Source organism: Macaca fascicularis, chromosome 5, assembly GCF_037993035.2.
Source record: "Macaca fascicularis isolate 582-1 chromosome 5, T2T-MFA8v1.1".
Lineage (NCBI taxonomy): Eukaryota > Metazoa > Chordata > Mammalia > Primates > Cercopithecidae > Macaca > Macaca fascicularis.
The window spans coordinates 140,976,664-140,997,681 of record NC_088379.1 but is presented as its reverse complement, the minus strand read 5'-3'; positions in this window follow the sequence as shown (position 1 = coordinate 140,997,681).

Here is a 21,018-nt window from a genome sequence, read left to right as displayed (position 1 = left end):
TATTCCTTTAGCAAGGGCTAACACAGAGAACAATTATACTTATTGGACATATTTACCTTTTCCACTATTTCTATGGCCTGTAACTTGGCTAGACCCCCCAGTGGAGGTATACACTAATGATAGTTCTTGGATGCTCAGTCCTACAGAAGATAGAGGCCCATCTCACCCACATGAGGAAGGAACTGTTAATGATATTTCTTTAGGATTTGAACATCTGCCTATCTGTTTGGGAAAGGTCACTAGTTGCCTACCCCCTCACTATCAATCTTAACTGGCAATAATGTCTGGATATAATCATTCTATGATGCAGTTACAAATACTTTCTAGTCTCAGTATTTACCATAATAAATCTTCTCCTATAATTGGGGCATACTGGCCTCAAAAACCTATTTGTAAACAGGATTGGACCTGGTCATAAAAAAAATGAATGTACTTGTTTGGGAAGATTGCATTGCAGAACAGGCAGAGGTGGCATGCAACGATTCCAATGGAATCATTATTAGCTGATCTCCTGAGGGAATGTTTAGCTTGAATTGAACCTCTCAGTTATGTGCCATGACCACACTGTATTCAGTTGGTCTGAACAAAATGGTCAGATGGTAGAAGTGGTAAGAAGCATGACAAGAGTTCCTATTACCTGGAAACATGACGATATAGTGGCACATCAACATCAAATGATATGGCCCACTCTAGGAGCTAAACAAGGATTTGTGGAAACTATTAATGCCTGTTAACAAGATCAAAATTTGGGAAAGAATAAAAAAAATCTAGAAAGACACTATACAAACTTGTCTTTGGATAATGCAAAATTAAAAGAACAAATTTTTAAAACGTCCCAAGCACACCTGACCTTAATGCCAGGAACTGGAGTGCTTAAAGGAGCTGCAGACAAATTAGCAGCTAGTAACCCATTAAAATGGATAAAAACACTTGGAGACTCTGTGATTGCAATGATAATTTGCTTTTAGTCTGTGTTGTTTGTCTCTGTATAGTCTGTAGATGTGGATCCCAACTCCTGCAAGAAGTAGCTCACAGTGATAAAGCTACCTTTGCTTTTAACATCTTGTAAAAAAAAAAGGGGGGGGGATGTTGGGAACAGACCCCCAAATCTGGCCATAGACAGACTCCCAAAGTGGCCATAAACAAAATCTCGCAGCACTGTGACATGCTCGTGACGGCTATGGCACCCACACTGAAGGTTGTTCATTTACCAGAATGAGGGCAAGGAACACCTGGCCCACCCAGGGTGGAAAACCGCTTAAGGCATTCCTGAACCACAAACAATAACATGAGCGATCTGTGCCTTAAGGACATGTTCCTGTTGAAGATAACTAACCAGAGCTCATCCCTTTGCTTCCTGTTTTAGTTAGTCTATAATCTATAGAAACAATGCTTATCACTGGCTTGCTGTCGATAAATACGTGGGTAAAACTCTGTTCATGGCTTTCAGCTCTGAGGGCTGTCAACCCTAGATTCCCATTCTGCACTCTATATTTCTGTATGTGTGTCTTTAATTTCTCTAGTGCCGCTGGGTTAGGGTCTCCACGATCGAGTTGGTCTCAACAAAACTCTTTTGAATGACTGACTTCCATTAACTTCTGTTCTGACTAGTACACTATAGAGATAGTTGGGGCCTCAATTTAAAACCAGTATTAGGTGACCTCTAATATTCTGATTATTTTCTTTCTTCAGTGTACAGCCATTTTGGTGAATAATGTGAGGTTATTTTAGGGGAAGGCTGAAGGAGGACTTACATTATAAATTTCTCTCAGTGTCGGATGATACTTCCTCAAGAGAAGGAAGCCTCCTCTTCATTCGATCATCTCTGTGCTGGTCGGGTACGGTGGCTCATGCCTGTAATCCCAGCACTTTAGGAGGCAGAAGTGAGTGGAACACCTAGGTCAGGAATTTGAGAACAGCCTGGCCAACACAATGAAACCCATCACTACTAAAAATAGAAAAAAAAAAAAAAAAAGCTGGGCATGGTGGTGGGTGCCTGTAATCCCAGCTAGCTACTTGAGAGGCGGAAATAGGAGAGTCTCTTGAATCTGAGAGGCGGAGGTTGCAGTGAGCAAAGATCACAGCATTGCCCTCCAACCAGGGCAACAAGAGCAAGACTGGCTTAAAAAATAATAATAATCTCTGTGCTGTGAATTGCCTTAAATCTGAAAATATTTTGAGGGTTTGTGACTCTTTATTGTAGTAATTTGCTCATACTTGTGTTCACCAGATCAAGAGCTTTTCTATTTATATAACTCAAGAAAGATGTAAGGCGACCATTTATTTCAATTCTAGGCTCACCATGATTAGTTAGTCAATGTCAAATATTTCTGTAGGGCAAATCATTATGGTTATAGTGTATATGTGATATCCATTAAAGTAACTACAACTACTTTATCTTTGACAATTACACGCTACCTCTTGGCCCTGGCCACTCAGGGGGCCATCATCTGAATTAAATTTAAGGAGTTAGGTAGTTCAAATGCAAATTTTTGCACCATAACTTTTGGACTAAAGAGAAGAGATAATAAATTTTGGACTACAGAGAAGAGATAATTTGGAGTTTGAGAATGTTTGGATTCTTCTTAGAAATATATTTATCATCACCAAGAGTAGTGGTTTATGCCTGTAAATCCCAGAACTTTGGGAGGCCTAGGTGGGCAGATCACTTCAGGTTGGGAGTTCTAGAACAGCCTGAGCAATATGGAGGAACCCCTGTCTCTATTGAAAATACAAAATTTAGCCCGATGTGGTGGTGGCATCTGTATTCTCAGCTACTTGGGAGGCTGAGGTAGGAGAGTTGCTTGAATCTTGGAGGTGGAAGTTACAGTGGGCTAAGATCACGGCATTGCACTCAAGCCTGGACAACAGAGCCAGACTCCATCTCAAAAACAAAAATCATATATATATGTGTGTGTGTGTGTGTGTGTGTGTATCTCAAAACCTATATATAATATCTCCAAACCTATATATATCTCAAAACATATATGTATATATACACACATACATATATATATATATATATATATATCTATATATATATATATATCTCAAAGCCTTTAGAAAGCAGTATTCTCTGAACTTTTCCAAAGGACATCATTTGTGGTTATTTCATGATAAATCTACTCTAACATTCTAGTATCCCCAGTCTTCTGGCGACTTTCTTTACCATATGCTAAGAAATATTTAGCATTTTTACTTTTATTTAATATAGATAACCTTTGGGTCTAGGTTTTTTTCAGCATATTAAACTGTGAGAGTCACTCCCATTCACTCTAGCTAACATGATAAACCTAGAATACCTTATCAGCATATCCCTATCAACGAATTCAACCTGATAAAACACTGAACTGATTTTACTCTAACACAATACCCTTAGGATTTATTTCTGAACATTTCTCCGCATTTTTATTGAGGTAACATAATACTCCTGATGGGTTACACGTTTTACTTTTCCCTTTGGGACATGCTGGCACTTGAATCTGGTGAAAGGTACTAGAGGTAGTAAAAGCCTATATGGATGGGTCCTGAAGATGATTAGAAGCCTTCCAGTAGGCAGCTTCCACATGGAAGGAATTTAATGATTATTTAGACAATGGCAGACTAAATCTCTCAAGGAAAGGAAAAAATTCTGGTTTTATTGACCAAGAAAATCAGAAGGAATTTGTGAGTTTAATATCTCCAATTTAATAAGAATCTGCCACATACTCTCATTCCAATTTTCAGGGTTCCATTCCTTCCCAATATCCTAATTTTATAATAATAGACTTAGCAAGGTTGTAAATTCAATTTGTATTGTAACTCAGCCATCCACAGGATTACACTCTAACTACGGATTTGAGCAATATCAGTCCTGCAGCCACAGCCAATAATGACTGTTAAGCACAATCATAGACTTTTGTTGTTCCTTGCTCAAATACTTTAACTTAAAAATTAAAGCACTGAGCTTATTACTTTATTTCCCCACATTCTCCAGTGAACATAGATGCAACCGGTTGTATTATATTCATTATTTTAGCAAAAATATTCGAAGAGTGACTATTTTTTAACCCAAGCCTCATTTTCAATGATAATTTCGTTATAAGTATCCACATGTAATACTTTAAGTAATAATTTTCCAATACAGCGACCACTTTTCCTCTGGAAATGAGGGCATCAATGATCTACAAAGATCAAAATTTAATATAATTTGTAGTCCAATTAAATCAGAGAAATCATTCCATATAATCAGAAACCTATTCAGTGAACTAATTTGTATGATTTTATTTTCCTGGAAAAATCTGTATTATTTTTACTTATTTATTTACTTTTAAGAGAGAATTTCACTCTCTTGTCCAAGCTAAAGTACAGTGGTGAGAATCACAGCTCACTGCAACGTTGTCCTCCTATGCCCAAGCAGTCCTCCTGCCTCAGCCTCCCAACTATTTTTTTTTTTTTAATGTTTTTGTAGAGATGGGGTCTCCCTATGTTGCCCAGGCTGGTCTCCAATTCTTGGGCTCAAGTCGTCCCTCTGTTTCATTTTCTCAAAGTGCTAGTTTTACAGGCATGAACCACCATGCCCAGCCTGAAATAATGTTTTGTTTCAAATTCTGTATCAGACTTTGATCAGAAAGCAGAAAGCTGGGTAAACTGGTCACTCCTGTAATCTCAGGACTTCTGGAGTCCGAAGCAGGAGAATCACATCAGGCCAGGAGTTTTTGACCAGCCTGGGCAGCATAGCAAGGCCCTATCTCTACAAAAATAAAGTGAAATTCACTGAATATGATGACACGTACCTGTAGTCCCAGTTACTCTGGAGGCTGAAGTGAGAATGCCACTTGAGCCTAGATTTGGAAGCTGCAGTGAACTATGATCTTGGCACTGCACTCCAGTTTGGGAAATAGAATAAGATTAAACAGAAAGAAAGCAGAATATGATTTAATACATAATTGATTATAAGTATTACACTTTACACAATACTGAAAGCTAACTAAGCAGCATATGAAAACCTGTGACTTCTGTGTCTGGTGTTTTGTCTGAAATGAACAAAGCCTTCAGTGCTCTTATTTATTTATTTAACTTGAGAAGAAAATAAATTCTACCTAATTTTAACCATTATTACTTTTGAATTTTGTCAATAGCAGGCAAATGTATTTCTTAACTTACCACTATGGTAAAATTCTACTTGCCCTATTTTCTACAGTATCTAATCTATGGATTGACTATCTCTACATATGTCAAATTTCCATTAGGTCTTAGTTCTCACAAAATATTTTCTGATTATTTCTACCAATGTGATGTCTCTCTATGCTGAGATTCCCTCGGCTCATGTATTGAGAAGCTATGTATCACAATTACAATTAATTTTTTCTAAGCTTTACCTTTTGCATATTTGGTCACCTTCCTTCACAACTGTCACATTACTTGAGCACAAGATTGGCATATTTCATACCTTATACTTCTTAAAACACGAGAGGTGAATGAAAAAATGGCAAAAGCGAATTTCCTTTTAATCTGTTTCTGGCAGCAAAAACCTCATTGATAAAAAGGATATGTTACCAAAACAGCAAACAAATAAACTAACGAAAGTATAAACTCACAATTCTATTTTTCACATGTTCACATTTAAATGATTTAACTACTTAAGATTTCAAAGTTTGAAAATAAAATAAACTGCTTAAAAATCATAATTTGATACTTAAGCATGAATAATTGAAATCTGACAACCCGGCTCTACCTAATGTTTAAAATTTGACATAATTATATATCCTGAACTTTTTCCCCAAAATGATTATAGTATTTACAGGGCCAGTAAAATGTAGAAAGTAATTTTAAAAATGTTTCTGGGCAACATAGTAATTGGAAATATCATAGATACTTAGATGATGTTGGGTGATACGTGACAATTGGTTATGCCTTTCTACTTCCACAGTGTAATATTTTAGCTAATTGCTATTTAATAGCTTTGGTGATGTCATTACAATTATCCGTCAGTGTTTTACATACACACACACACATTAAGCAGATAGAGAGGGTTTGTGATTTAATGGACATCAAAATAACCTCTTCAATAATATGAAATCAGAGAAGTTATGATTTAGAAGGGGAACCAAATGAAATGCTTAAACCCTTTTGAATTTATTTTTTAAATATTTCTAGAATGTATCCACTTGTTCTCTGTGTTACTTCACACTCCATTTGACAGTTATGTTGGAAATTAATCCTTAGTTTCTGCAGTTCAATTAATTAGTTATCAAATTCAGTCATTGTCGTTTTCTCCAATGAATCACCAGATTTTTGAAGACCATCCAAATAGCTAAATGTATAATAAAATCTATAGTCAAACACATTTCTTGTGGTTAATTAGACTGCTTTATAGAGTTTGTTCTTTCCTAAACAAAAGAATTTTTCAGGTTGTTCTCATAGTTGGTGATTATAGTCCTGAGTTTTAAAGAGCATATAACATTACTGCTGTTGAGGGTCCAATTCCAATCTTTTTAGATAGTAGAATTTTTCACAAGGGGAACTTTGGGTAAAAATCTTCAATTACTTTCAACAACATAAAAACTGTGAATATATAGATTATTTTAACATGCAAGTTTTGCCTTCTGTTGTTTCAGTAATATAGACTAGGTTGTGGCTATTATCAATGAGACACTTGTTTTCTAGAATGAAAAATAATGCATATTTCCTAAATTGTCATACAATGTAAGAAGGCTGCAAAAATAAAACATTAAAATACTAGTAAGTGAATTGTTTCTGTGATCTAACTGTCCTATCTGCAAGCTGTGAATATAGATTGTGTTATTTAACTATACAACCAGTAGACATCCAACCTTTTGCTGTCACATTAAAAATTATGCAGTTCAATGTGCAGAGGTACAGCTGGAGGCGTACATTCATCTGTCCCTTGAATTATGTTTACCTTCAAGCCTCAAAATCAAATAATCCAGGATGCCTCTGTTATTGATATTTCCTCTCTTAAAACGTTTCTTTTGGATTTTAGTTAAACATACATATTCTTAAATTCTTTTAAAATAGTCATATACACAAAAATTCCTCTGACGAGCTCTTCAATGTGTGCAACATCCAGTACTTGTCACTTGAAACTAGGACAAAATTGCATTGATTCTTGTTTGTTTTAAATTTTTATGCAAGCAATTGGATGTTACAGAATATTTTACATACAAATGAGTCCACTCCTAATAGAAATCAGGAATTCTGTCAATCAAGAGGCGGGGTGAAAGGGAAAGCTTTCAAATGTGTTGGTTACCCTCCACTGAATTATATAATAAGTGGCTGCAGAAATGTGAGAGTAAGTAATAACAGCCTGAATGGAAGCCAGTGGTAGGTAACAGAGTGATTTGTGACATTATCAGTGAATGGCAGTGAACATATTGGATAATGTCATGAATAAAAAGTTGATGGAGACTTTCTGCTACTTATTTCCAAGTCACTCAAACAAGCTATATGCAATTACATTAGAAAATTATCTCATTGCATTGTTTAAAAACCAGTTTTTCTGAGAAAAAGGCAAACTATTTAATTTTCTCAAACCTAAAAAGTAAAGGGATGTTACAAATGAATACAAATATATTCTTATATTACTAAATACACATCACTAACAGAAATTTGACAAAAAATACACAATAATATGTAATATGTTACTAAATTTGGTAGTAATGTAAACTAGTGAAATTCACTTTTAAATAAGTACCGATATTAAGAAATTGATGTTTTACAAAAATTCATTTATATAATTCAACTAAATATGTCATTAATTGAAAATAAGATTAAGAAGTCTTTCAAAAATGTTATTATATAAAAGACTAATAAATGTTATTAGAGAAAATTAGCAAAAATTTTTCATTCTTTTAATTTTAACCTAGAATAGAGACTTTGTGAGAGCAATGCCATTTAAAAGAGCACAGAGAGAACAACAGAGACTGGAGTAAAAACTACATATAGGGGAAATAAAAGCTGATTAGTAAGGTGCCAGGTATAAAGAAACAGGCAGTCATCAGTTGCAATATATAATGTGGTTCCAAAATGATGACAGCAGTTTTAGTGTTCTATAGTGGAGCATCACCAGAAGAAATTTAATTTATTTGCTATATGTTATTTTATTGTTTCGATGCTCTTTCCCTTTTTTCGTTGTATGATAGCCTCTGATTAGCAGGAATTTTGTAAAAAGAAAGAGAGATTGCTATTTTAGGAAACAGAGGAGGAAGTGGGATCTCATCCTTCAACCCCTTCTATAAAAGCTGTCTGTGGATCTAGATTGGGTTCTTCATTATGTTATCGTACTATATAAAGCGTCATTCAATTAATTGTTTTCCATTAAAACTATTGAGATATGGCAGATGAAATTAAATTAATATTCTTGGATGAGATTTTAATTATTGTCAAACAGGGGCATGGATTCAAACATTGAAAGCCTACTACATTTCACTATTACTGAGCTGTAAGAATAAGTTACCAGCATCCACAATGAATCAGTAAATCATGAATTTCAAAAGTATGCTAATAAACACAATTTTAATAATCATGTTTTTCTTATAAACTGGATCTGGATAATCCTTTTTCTTGCTGTCAAAATAGTAGTACGGTTTTTAGCTACTTAAAATGAAAGATTTGCGAGATATATAGAATTGAATCAAACACTGTCCCTGCTCTTAGTTCAACAATGTATAATATTGGAGGCAAAGTGTTCAAAAAGGAGAAATGCTGTGTAATAAACTTCACAAGAGTATACAACAAAACTATAAACTAGATAAAGTGAGATGAACAAGAGGGAATGCTCAGCCTCAGGGCAGGTCTGAGGTCTGACGTTCAGTGGAATAACATTATCTAGGGGAGATTTTAAAAGGGAATTTTGCAGGATAAGTTTCCAAGCAATGTGGTGAGGGTAGCTGGGAGCAAAGAATCTGAATTTGGGACTACCTAATATTTCATTTTCATCAGTGTTGATTAGCGATTCATAGGTACTATGTATTTTCACTCACACTATGAATCCTGATGGCATAAGAACCACATTTTCTAAGAGAAGTCAAATTTTAAACGAAAAAGTCCAGAGACTATTTATGGCAGCTTTTGAATTATGGTTAGCAATAAAACCTGATTCAAGTAAGCTGAAAATAGTTGAAATGATGGTTTTTAAATATACATATGGCCATCAATGTTTTATATAATTTATAAATAGATATATACATAATCTATCAAAACCAGAATTATAAACTATTGAAATAAAATAATTCTATTTAAAATTTGTGTTACTTAGTGAATGTTTAGTCATAGATTCAGAGCTAGAAAAGGTGAAAGAAATCCCTGATATCATGAGCCTTTACAGTTATAGTAGGAAAATGACAGAAATTTAATATAATACAAATTAATAAAATATATTTTATTTTATAAGTGTCATCAATAATAATCAAAGTCATGATGTTTAGAGAGTGTATAATAGAGGGACTAAATTGATCCTGAGAAAGTGGAAATAGATGCTTAGGGAAATCTTCAGCAAGGAAGTGATACTTACTTTAGCCCCTGGTGGATCAGAGTCATGAAGAGAAGTGACAAAATTGAATACAATGATGACACAATATTTATGTGAAGGCCTTGAGGTAGAAAGAAGATTAAGGTTGTTTGAAGATCCAATTAGGTCTGTTCTTTTTAGGAAGACTATATGTAATTTTAAAACTCAGTCAGAAATAATATTTTCTTAAGAGGGTCAAGAGTGCTTTGCAATTCTAAATCACTCAATATTATTTATCTTACCAATATTACCTAAAATTCCCGTATTACAGCTCAACCATTATGATCAGATAGGAACTTAAAACAATGACCTCTTAAATTTAGCTTCTCAAAGAAAACCATTTTTACGTAAACAACTATGTTTTATATTATTTTGAATGACTAATTGATTACTTATTAACTTTTACAATAAAAATGTCATAAATTTTGCATCTAAATCCAAACTGCATGAATATGTTTGTGCTCAAAGTAAATATTGAAATTGGTTTATCCTCTTGCTCTTCATTAAATATTTAAATTTTACTTTGAAAATGGGGAAATAATATATTTTACAGTTTGAATATAATTTTACATAAAAAGTAACATTTTAATAACTTTTCGTGCTTAATTCTCATTTATATTGATCTATAGTTTAAGCTGTGGAATTGATGTCTTCTAATAGAAGTAGCTTTAAAACCCATCAATGAAAATTGTACATTAATATCTTGAAAAAATGTATTTTTTAAGATATAGAGTACTGTTTTTACTTTCTGAGTTCTGTCTATACAGTTAAATTTCAGTGTTTTTTTTTTTCTGAAACTATGATTCAATAGATTTAATGCTAGTATTCCCAAACTGGATAGGCTTTTTTTTTTTTTAAACATTAACTGCATAAGTTTAGTGCTTTTGAGAAAGAATACGAGCTTAGCTAGGCATGTTTAAAATTCTAGAAAAATGAATAATGATTAGTATTTTTTACCTGAAGAAAAATGCACTAAGCTACCTCAAATAAAGGCAGGGAGGGTAGAACTTTAATATAGTCAGAAGGTCATTTAACCTTTATAGTATAACCAATATTATTCAGTCTTTGCTTTGTAAGAAATGTTCTTTGGATAGATTAAATATGCAAAGCTCATTAAGATCAATTTTATTATATCACCTTTTATTTGCTACTTTAGGTTAAATTTCTCACTTGTAAATTAAATGATTATAAGTTGATGTACATTTTGCTTTTCTAGTTCAACCCCCATCACCTAATAATATTGAAGAAAAGGAAATCACTACATGATATAAATTAGTTTGCAGCATGATTATGTCTTAGATAATAAAAGTAAATTGATTTTACTTTTAGACTTTAGAATTTAAAAGTCAAATGCAGGGTAGATTGCAGGGAGCTGCAAAGGATCAGTCACCATTGATGGTAAAATATGCATGAATAGGATGCTGCGAAATGTTATGGCCTTGTAAAATCATTTCATTAAACAATGCAACTTAATTTTTTTGGTATTGTTGTATGTTAAATGAGTTTTTAACATGATAGATGAAACAAAATAGTACTTCTGACCTTCTGCATACCTTATGGAATAATAAAAATATCATACATAATTATTCTGGAGATAAAACTGACTACTATTTTAAAAATAGAACATCAAATACTTAAAATTATTGCCTTTATAATCTATATCTTCGTACAGTGCCTTCTCTCAGACTGCAACAATTTTGACCCAAACTAATAATTTCTGTGAAATAAAGTGAACACCAAATTAGAGCTTTAGTTATATTTCATATTCCTGATTTCTTTTGAGCACTCTAGTTTTATAGTAAGTGAAGAAAGCCAAAGATTTCAACCAAATAAATACATTCAATAAAAGATATATAAACAACACAAATTAATTCATTTGCCAGATTTTTCCATTGGTGTTTAGGTCATAAACAGAGATCATCTATCAGCTGTTAATAACCATCTGCTGTTTCTTAGTGTGTTTAGTGAATTTACATAGCAAGGATAATTAAATGTTTATATGTCAGGTGTGTGTTTGTGTATGTGTGTGTTTGTGCGAGTGCTTCCTTGTGTGTCTCTTGATGCACACAAGATTTCTTTATAAGCTGTCCCAAATCAAATAAGCATCAATAACTGTTTCAATGTACATAAAATGTAATATATTCCATCAGCTAATCATATCCTCATGTTCAAATAATTTTACTCTATCTAAAAAAATGATCAATTTAAAGAATAAAGTTAAGTATGGTGGCTACCAAATTCTTTTCTATTCTGAAGCATACAATTATTTGCTAACTCTAAACAATTAAGAAGAAAGCATTTGCCATCTAGAATTCTCTGAATTTACACATTCCTTTGAGGAGAAAACATAAAGAGAACTAAAAGTAATACACAAAAATACTTATTTTTAGCCAGATCTCACTTAAGCCAACATAGCACCAATAACAACAGTATATTTCTTAGAAGCTTTAACATATATACCATGAATCATTTGTAACCAGTGAACACATAGATAATCCTCGATATATCACATATAAGCAAGGAGTCCTAAGATATATGAAAATAACATTTATAAATCAATTAAAATACAAACAAGCAATATAACTGGACACATTTGAATAGATAACTCACAGTTTTTTGTTTTGTTTTGATTTTATTGTAGCTCATAAACTAGGTTTTACTTTATTCAATTCCAGATAAATAAAATTAAAGTGGAATGAATCAAAGAAGGAGCGATTCTCAGGATTTGGGGGAAAGAGATAAACTGAAGACTTGTAGTTGCCTCTATTTAATTTCTCTGTTGTGGTCTTACTTGGTAACGTGCTGTAATTTTATACCAATATTCTATAGTTTCAAGCTGCCACTGTCATCATTGTATATTTGACACAGTAGATGGTCTGAGTTTAAATATGCTAACATAAACACAGAGAAGAATAAGAAATATGAGCATAGGCTAAAGGTGCTCAGGGGAAAGAAAATTATTCTCACACATCTCAACTTCTAATGTGGGGTTTGTCATTTTTCTGTAATTACATTCTTAAACTATTATCTGATCATTCTTTTGCTAAGTAAATAATTGATACTAAAATACTTCTAACAGGTACTACCAATATGTAGCATTATGTACTTTGGTCACAATATTTGTTTTCCATTAATGAAAAATTGTTCTATGAAAAATAATGAGAGCATTTTTTTTATCATTGCATGGGTCTGCACTTTATGAAGTCCTAATAAACAATTTTATTCCTTATTTATTCTAATAAGCAATGTGTTTATTAGTAAAATATATATTGCTATAATATACTTAACTACTGAGATGTACTATTTATATTAATTATCATTATATATATGTATATCATTATATATATGTATATCATTATATATATGTATACTGATCTTACATTCAGTAAAGATCATATGTGGCATTTAATCTCCAAAAAACAAAAAATGTAGCTCCAATTCTCTTACCATGTTATTATAAAAATAACTTTGAAAAAATGACATTTATTACTCCCAAATAAATTTTATAGTTCCATTTAAACATCTCTTATATATGCTATTAGGAAAGCTTACCTTCCTAATACCTTACCACAGATCTGGTAGGGAAAATTAGTAGTATTAACTGTAAAGAAAAATACTGATTTGTACAATGCGTATATAATTGTGATTCAGTTTAGTTTACTATGCTTTATAAAGTTTAAAATTTTAAGAAATAATACTTGTACAGATTCAGGTAACTGAAGAATAGGCCCTGTCACAAAATGTTTTTAATTGCTTTAGAAGTTAACCATGAATATCAATTATGACATGAATATTTAGCGTTTGGAAATTCCAAGTGAAAGATGAAAGTACCTTTAGATGCTATATAAATTGATATTATGAAATGTTAGTGTTAATTTTATTAATTAAAATACAGTAACAATAACAAAATACAAGACAGGTGTTGAAAAAGCTATTGGAACAATATTGACATGGAATAGAAAAATATAGGGTTCTCCCTAGTGTCTAATTCATTGCATATAAAACTGGAATGATGAGGATATCAAATTTCCCAAGAGTAGTAATTAAGAAATGCATTTCAAATTTATCAGAGACTGATTAGAATGATTTACTATTCCTTCAAACATGCAAATCAAAATTAAATGTACCCATAAATATAAATTTAAATTAAATATATACATTACAAATGTATGTAATTAAATAGTAATAATAACAAAATATATACTTTAGAAAGTGTACAAATTTTGAATTTTCTTAAACAAGTTAGTAAAAAAAATTACAAGGATCTTCTAAAGAAAATACAAACATGAAAAATAAGAACTGTTTAGATTTGAGCCATAGGCTCACCATTGCTTGATGTCAAGGCACACTGGTAAGGAGATATTTAATAACATTAAACATTAAAATATTACACAAAGCCTCCCAAAAATACACTGTCAAATGATGCAACACAGGTAAAATTAATAATAAGAAATCATCATGTATTTCAACAAGAACGACATAACTACAACCACCTTCAGAAATTATGTTATTTCCTTTGAAAATTCAAATGTTAGGTGATAAAGTGCTTAATTTTATAATTTTTCCAGATTGCTTTGGAGTTGAATATTGGCTTATATTTAGTAACCAAAAATCAAAAGTTAGGCCAAAAGATAGGATTATTAACTTTTACACAGGGCACATCTTAAAGCTTCACTTTTTCTACATAATCTTATATTTAATCAGTTTTAGACCCTTTATTTATTTTAAATTTATTGATGCTCTACTGTCAAAATATAATTTATTAAAGAAATAAAAAGGAATAATTTATGTCAGAATCTCTCCTAATAGGCAGTGATTCCATTAAGAATAACCAACGTAAATTTACAATTAATGTCTCCAAATATATTTTCAGATTTTTAAATTTTAGTTCATTTATAGAGTAAATCTAACACTCTAGTATTCACCTAACGCTAGACTATGGTACAAATTTCAGTATTTATAAACCAGAGCTAAGTTTTATTTTCTTTTCAGTATCTCTAAATGCAATGTAAGCAATATCTTAGATGAATTTCTATTAGCCCATAAATAGAACATTGTAGTTATCTTAACACTAACGAAAGACTTTGCTATCATTTTTAAATTACAATATATGAATAAATGATATTGGTAATACATAAAAAACAGTCAGCATACATGATGGCTCTGTATTATGCCACGCTTGCATTGCTATAAAGAAATACCTGAAACTGAATAATTTATTGAAGTTTAATTGGCTCACAGTTCTTCAGGCTATAGAGGGAGGGCAGTACCATCATCTGCTTCTTGGGAGGCCTCAGGAATCTTAACAATCATGGAAGAAGGCAAAGTAGAGAAGGCACTTTACATGGCATAAACAGTAGCAAAAGAGAGAGAGGGGCCATACACTTTAGCCAGATTTCATGAGAACTCAGTCTCTATCACCAGATCAGCACGAAGAGTATGGTGCTAATCTATTATTTTATACCCTGATTTTGATGTGTTAAACTTTTCATTCTTATTCAATTTACAAATGATTCAAAATGATTAAAGTTTGTATCTGCTTTTCAAAATGTAATGCAATACAATTATTTAAAATTTAAAATTATTTTTAAGGTTTAAATTAAAAATTGCATCACTTGAAACATAATTTTATTTTTTCAATTAAGTATTTTATATTAGTGTTTATTTATCCTGAAAATGTAAAGGTACATTATCAGCAACATTGATTTTCTGCAGTAGAAAATGGTAATAAACCTCTAATGTACACAATTCTTTCATCTTTTCTGCTGCAGGCATTCTCCCTTAATTCTGATAAATATATAAAACATTGGTTAACTTTAAACTTTCACTTTATTTAGGGCAATATATCTCCTTATATCATTTAGCGATGCATATTTGTGATATGTCTGTGTGTGTGTGTGCATGTGTCTGTGTGTGTGCATAAGCATGAAATATGTAGGGAAGCATATGTGTGGTTTTACACATTCACACACACACACACCCATACGTGTATATAAATATCCCAGACTGTAATATTTTCTAATGTATATTATTTATAATTTATATCTATAACTTCCAATACATTAAAGCAAAGATAAATATTGTTATGATTTTTTGATAACTGTTCAAATTTGAAACCCTTGTATGTTGTGCTCATTCTGTATTGTAGCATAACAAGTCAGTCCAAACTCGGCACTTAAAAACAATACACATTTATCTCACTGTACCAGTAGGTAAGAAAACCTAACCTGGGTTACCTGGGTTCTTTGCTCAAAAGACTGATATGGAAGTGTTTGCTGAAGCTGCAATCTTTTCTAAGGTTTGGATTCCTCAAGCTTACATGAGTGGTCGGCAGAACTCATGAATAGTGGCTGTAGCTTGAGGTCTTTATTGTTTTCTGACTGTCTGCTGGGGGTTGCTCTTAGGCCCCAGAGGCCACCGTCAGATCCTAGCTACTTGGCTCTCTCACAACATGACAGTTTACTTTTTCAAAGACAGCAGAAGAATGTCTCTGCTATCTAGTGTGATAAACAGGAGTCTTTGTGTCATTATCATGGGGGTGACTATATCATCATTTTTGCCATATGAAGAGACAATCAAGGGAGGTGCTGTCATACTATATAACAGCTTCCCCCATATTCAAAAAGAGGAAATTTAACACATACAAGGTTTATATACAAATTTATACATATAGGGCATGTGTAACAGGGCAGGAGTCTCAGGGATTACCTTAGAAGTTTACTCATTTATGTGGCTAGAGATACAATGAGTCTTTTTGCATAGGGGCTGAGGGAAATGGCAAAGTATGCTAATGAGAGGAACTTTAATAAATCTAAGATCTTTATACAGCTGTGATTTTATTTTATACTATATTTGGCTATTTTAATATAATATATATTAGTTTAATAATTATCTACACACAAAAAATGAGTGATTGTGTGGTAGTTTGGGCTATCTGAAGTTACTCTTTTCTGATGCTGCTACCCTAATGGCTGCTACAGTGTAGATCAAGTGAATTAAAGAGAATAAATGAATAGGATTGTATTTCCTTGATTTTTATAAAAATGAAAATGCTTTACAAAATCCTCGTGACAGACTCTGACTGTGTCTTTTTCTAAGCCCTCTGCAATGGAATACATTTAAAATTCTTTTGTGGCGTCAAATCCCAGCTGCCTGAAATCACCTGCCTTTATAAAATAAGAGAGCTAAGGTGAATGGGAGGATACCTAAAAGGGATGTTTTGTTATGAAAATGCAAGTAATTTTAATGTGAAATGATTCAAAGCTACCAAAATCAATGGTATCATATACATTTTTTAAAAAGATATGTGCAAAGTGCTTATTAATATGTAGATGCTAATAATTCATGGTTTTTCATGTGTAAAACATCACACATTTCAATTTTATATTTCTTTGGTTTAATGGGATGGCTGCTATAGTTTTACTATGTCTAAAGTTGTCTAAAAATATGCTGCTATGCAAGGTTCAGTTCATTAAGTATGTGTATTATAATTAAATATAGGATAATATATGTAAAACACAACACATAATAACTTGAATTAATATTGCTGCTATTTCTAATCATAGAAAGTTTTTTTTTTAATTTAAGAACTACTGCCCTGATTCACTAAGAAATAACCTGAAAACATCAAAATTCTTTGAGGCATAAATATCATTAAATATAGGACAAATTCAACAGGTTAGTAAAATGTAACAGCTACATGACAGTGCATGGTTTTAAAAAGTAAATAAATCTAATAATCCAAAAAGCCACTTAGTCTTGTCCAGTTATTTTTGTGTTATGAAGATGTGTAATGTGAATAGGTGACAAAGGAAGAGTTCGAGAATAATATGTTTATGTGCATACACTTGAAATTAAGACAATTTGGGATAGTATATACTTATAATTTCCAATAAATTAGTAAAAGTTTAAGTTGAAATTTTCTTATTTTAATATATCATATACCCCATACACAAAATATTGTTTGTATTTATTATCCAGTTCCTCCAACAGCGTTCTGTTATACATGATCAAAAAGTATCTCATTAAAAAGTGACAGTATTTTGCATTAGTTGGACTCAAAGACTCCTTGGGCATTATACCAAAGAAAAAGTAAATGACAGTTTGTGTCAACACTAAACAGCTTAGGGCAAACTATTTTTTCAAAACCTATGTAATTTAATTGAAATGCAATATTTCATGAATATTAGAAAACTAGGCTTTATTAAAAATGGCAAGGAAAAGGGAATGCATGACTGTTTAGAGTAACAAGCAATACAAATTTATTCATTCAATACATCACTGAATTATTTAAAACTCAGCCTAAGCACAAGGTCATGGAATAATTTTGGCAAGTAGGCATTTTGCATGATGCATTTCCATAATTCCCCTGAATCTATAAAGTTAATCACAACTTTGGCATGGAGACCTTTTTCACATGCTCAAAGGACCAGATAAAGGTTTTGAATCAAAGTTAGAACTAAATCAAACTATTAACACTTCACATAGAAAATAAGTATATACATGTATGAAGAGAAATAATGTTAACTAGTCACTTTATAACTTACAAATCAAATACAAGAATATTAAAATCTCTAGAACTCTTAATTTTAATTTTCTTCCAAAATCCAAGTGATGTTTAGAAGTATTAAATTCTCAGACATTCACAAACTTTCACACAAAAGGCTTCAGACAAAGCCTGCTATTTTTGTAACTAAAGTAGTAATTATAATTTTTTGTTTCTGTTACGGTGTTTTTTATTTATAGCATTTTCTTCTTTTTTTTTAGAGTTCGCATTCATTATCCATCTGTTCTTGCATGATGTCTACTTTTTCTATTAGAGCCCTTAGCATATTAATTATAGTTATGTTCAAAGTCAGGATTGATGATAACAACATCTTCCATGTCACAGTCTTGGTTCTGATGCTTTCTGTGTCCTTCAAAATGTGTTTTGTGTTGTTGTTGTTGTTGTTTTGTTTTATTTTGTTTTGTTTTTTTGGCTTTTAGTATGCCTTGTAAGTTTTTGTTGAAAACTGTATATGATTTAGTGGGTGAAAAGAACAGAGGTCAATGGGCCTTTAATGAAGTTTTATGTTTATCTCGCTAGAGATTACGCTGTGCTCACTGTTTGCTGTAGCTGTACATGTCAGAGGCTATATGTTCCCCTTGAGTCCTTATTTTTGTCTCTTCCATTGTCTTTCCCTAGAAACTGTTTTGGGGAGTTGAAACATGTAATTCTCAGATTTTCACATCAATAAAACACATTGTTTGAATTTATTGTATTGGTTGCACTAAAGCTGGATGTTGAAGTGTCATCTGATCAATTACATTAGAATGTGAGATGGCTTTTAGAGAGAAAATGAATTTTCTCATCTCTCTGTTTCATTGGCTCAGTTCCAAATCAGAGGGATCATAGCAGGCATGATTTCTACTATGATCAAAATGAACGTACATAAGAAATTCTACATATATACATTTCTAAAGTAAAATATTATTACAATTTCCAAGTGAAAACATTAAAAATAACAAAACATACTTCAACACTCTAATAAAACAGTTATTAGTACTTTGTAGTTTTCAGGTGTGTTTTGCAAGGAGACAGAAAAATCTTTGCCTTGCCATTTGTGAGCTGTGAGACCTTATCAAAGTAACTTACCTTCCTTGCTTCCAATTTTTAAAAATAATTCCAACTTTTATTTTAGATTCTGAAGGTACATGTCCTGGATTGTTACATGAGTATTTTGCATGATGCTGAGGTTTGAAGCATGATTCATTTTGTCACTCGGTTACTGAAAATAGCACCCAAGAGGCCATTTATCAGTCCTCTCTCCACTTTTTCTCTCCCACTTCTAGTAGTCCCCAGTGTTCTCACCTTTATGTCTGTGTGTACCCAATGTTTAGCTCCTATTTATAAGTAAGAACGTGGTATTTGTTTTTCTGTTCCTGTATTAATTTCCTTAAGATTAATGGGCTTCAGCGGCATCTATGTTGCTGAAAAAAAAAATCTGATTTTAAAGCTGCATAGTATGCCATGGTGCATATGTACCAAAGTTTTAAAATTCAGTCTACCTTTAATGGGCACCTAGATTGATTCCATGTTTTTGGCATTGTGAATAGTGCTGCGATGAACATATGAGTGCATATGTCTTTTTGGAGAAACAATTTATTTTTCTTTGGATAGATACCCCATAGTGGGATTTTTGGATCTAATGGTAATTCTGTTTTTTATTTTTAATATTTGTTTTAGTTTCAAGGCTACATGTACAGATTTTTTATTAAGGTAAATTCGTGTCATTGATGCAGGAGTGGGGCAGGGAAGTGCTAGGAAGAGAAGGGCAGCGTTTCTGGCGACGGTTCCACCGTCGGGACTGTACCCTTTTTTCTTGTTTATTTTATTCAGCATAATTATTTTAATATCTCTCCATGATTATCCATGTATTAACAGTTAATACTTTTTTATTGTTGCCAAGCACCATTCATTTTAATATTGCAGTGTATATTGCTAGACAATTGGGTTATTTCCAGTTTGAAGCTTTTATAGATGAAGCTGTTATAAACATTGGTTTAAAAATCTTAATATAGACATATGCTTTTATTTCTCTAGAATTGACAAACAAATAGAGGAATGGCTAGGTTATGTGGTAGGAAGATATTTATCTATTTAAGGATCTGCCAAACTATTTTTTAAAGTGGTTCTTCCCTTTCAGGTTCAACCTGCAAATTATGACAGTTCCAGTTGTACTTCAGCAGCAGCAGCACTTTCTATTATGAATTTTTTTTAATTTGGGTATTTTAATAGAGTTCTAATGCTTTTCAGTGTGAATTTAATTTGCATTTCCATAATGATTACTGATGTTGAGCATCTATAGAGGTGCTTATTTTCTAAATGCTCTGTCTTCTTTTGTGAATTGTATGCTCACATGTTTTGTAAATTTTAAAAAATTGGATTGTGGTATCACTATTATTGAGTTCTTTATATGTGCTAGATACCAGACTTTTGGTTTTGTGGTTTTTTTTTTTAAATCATATATTTGTACTGCAATTTTTTTTTCCCACTCTATGACTTGTCTTTTCATTCTTTCAGAGTTTCTGTCAAAGAGCAAAAGTTCCTACTTTTGATGAAGTGACGTTTATCATATTTTTCTGATCAATCATGCTTTGGTGTTGTATCTTGAGATTTTGTCTATGTTAAATTCATGGAGATTTTCTCATTATGCTTTCTTCTAAAAGTTTCATAGAGTTAGATTTTACATTTAGATTTATGAACAATTTGCTTTGATTTTTGTACATTTTACAAGTTATAGATTGAAGCTTAATTATTTGTATATGTGTAACTAAATATTGTAGCACTGTTTATTAAAAAGACTTTCCTTTGTCTGCTGAAATGACTATGCAACTTTGTTAAAAATCAGTTGCATTTTTTAAAGTTTATTTATGGTTTTATTTGATTTATTTGAATTTTGTTTGATTATTTTTATTTGGAAGATTGTAGAAAGTGGAAGATTAACAATAAACAGTCTTGTGAGATA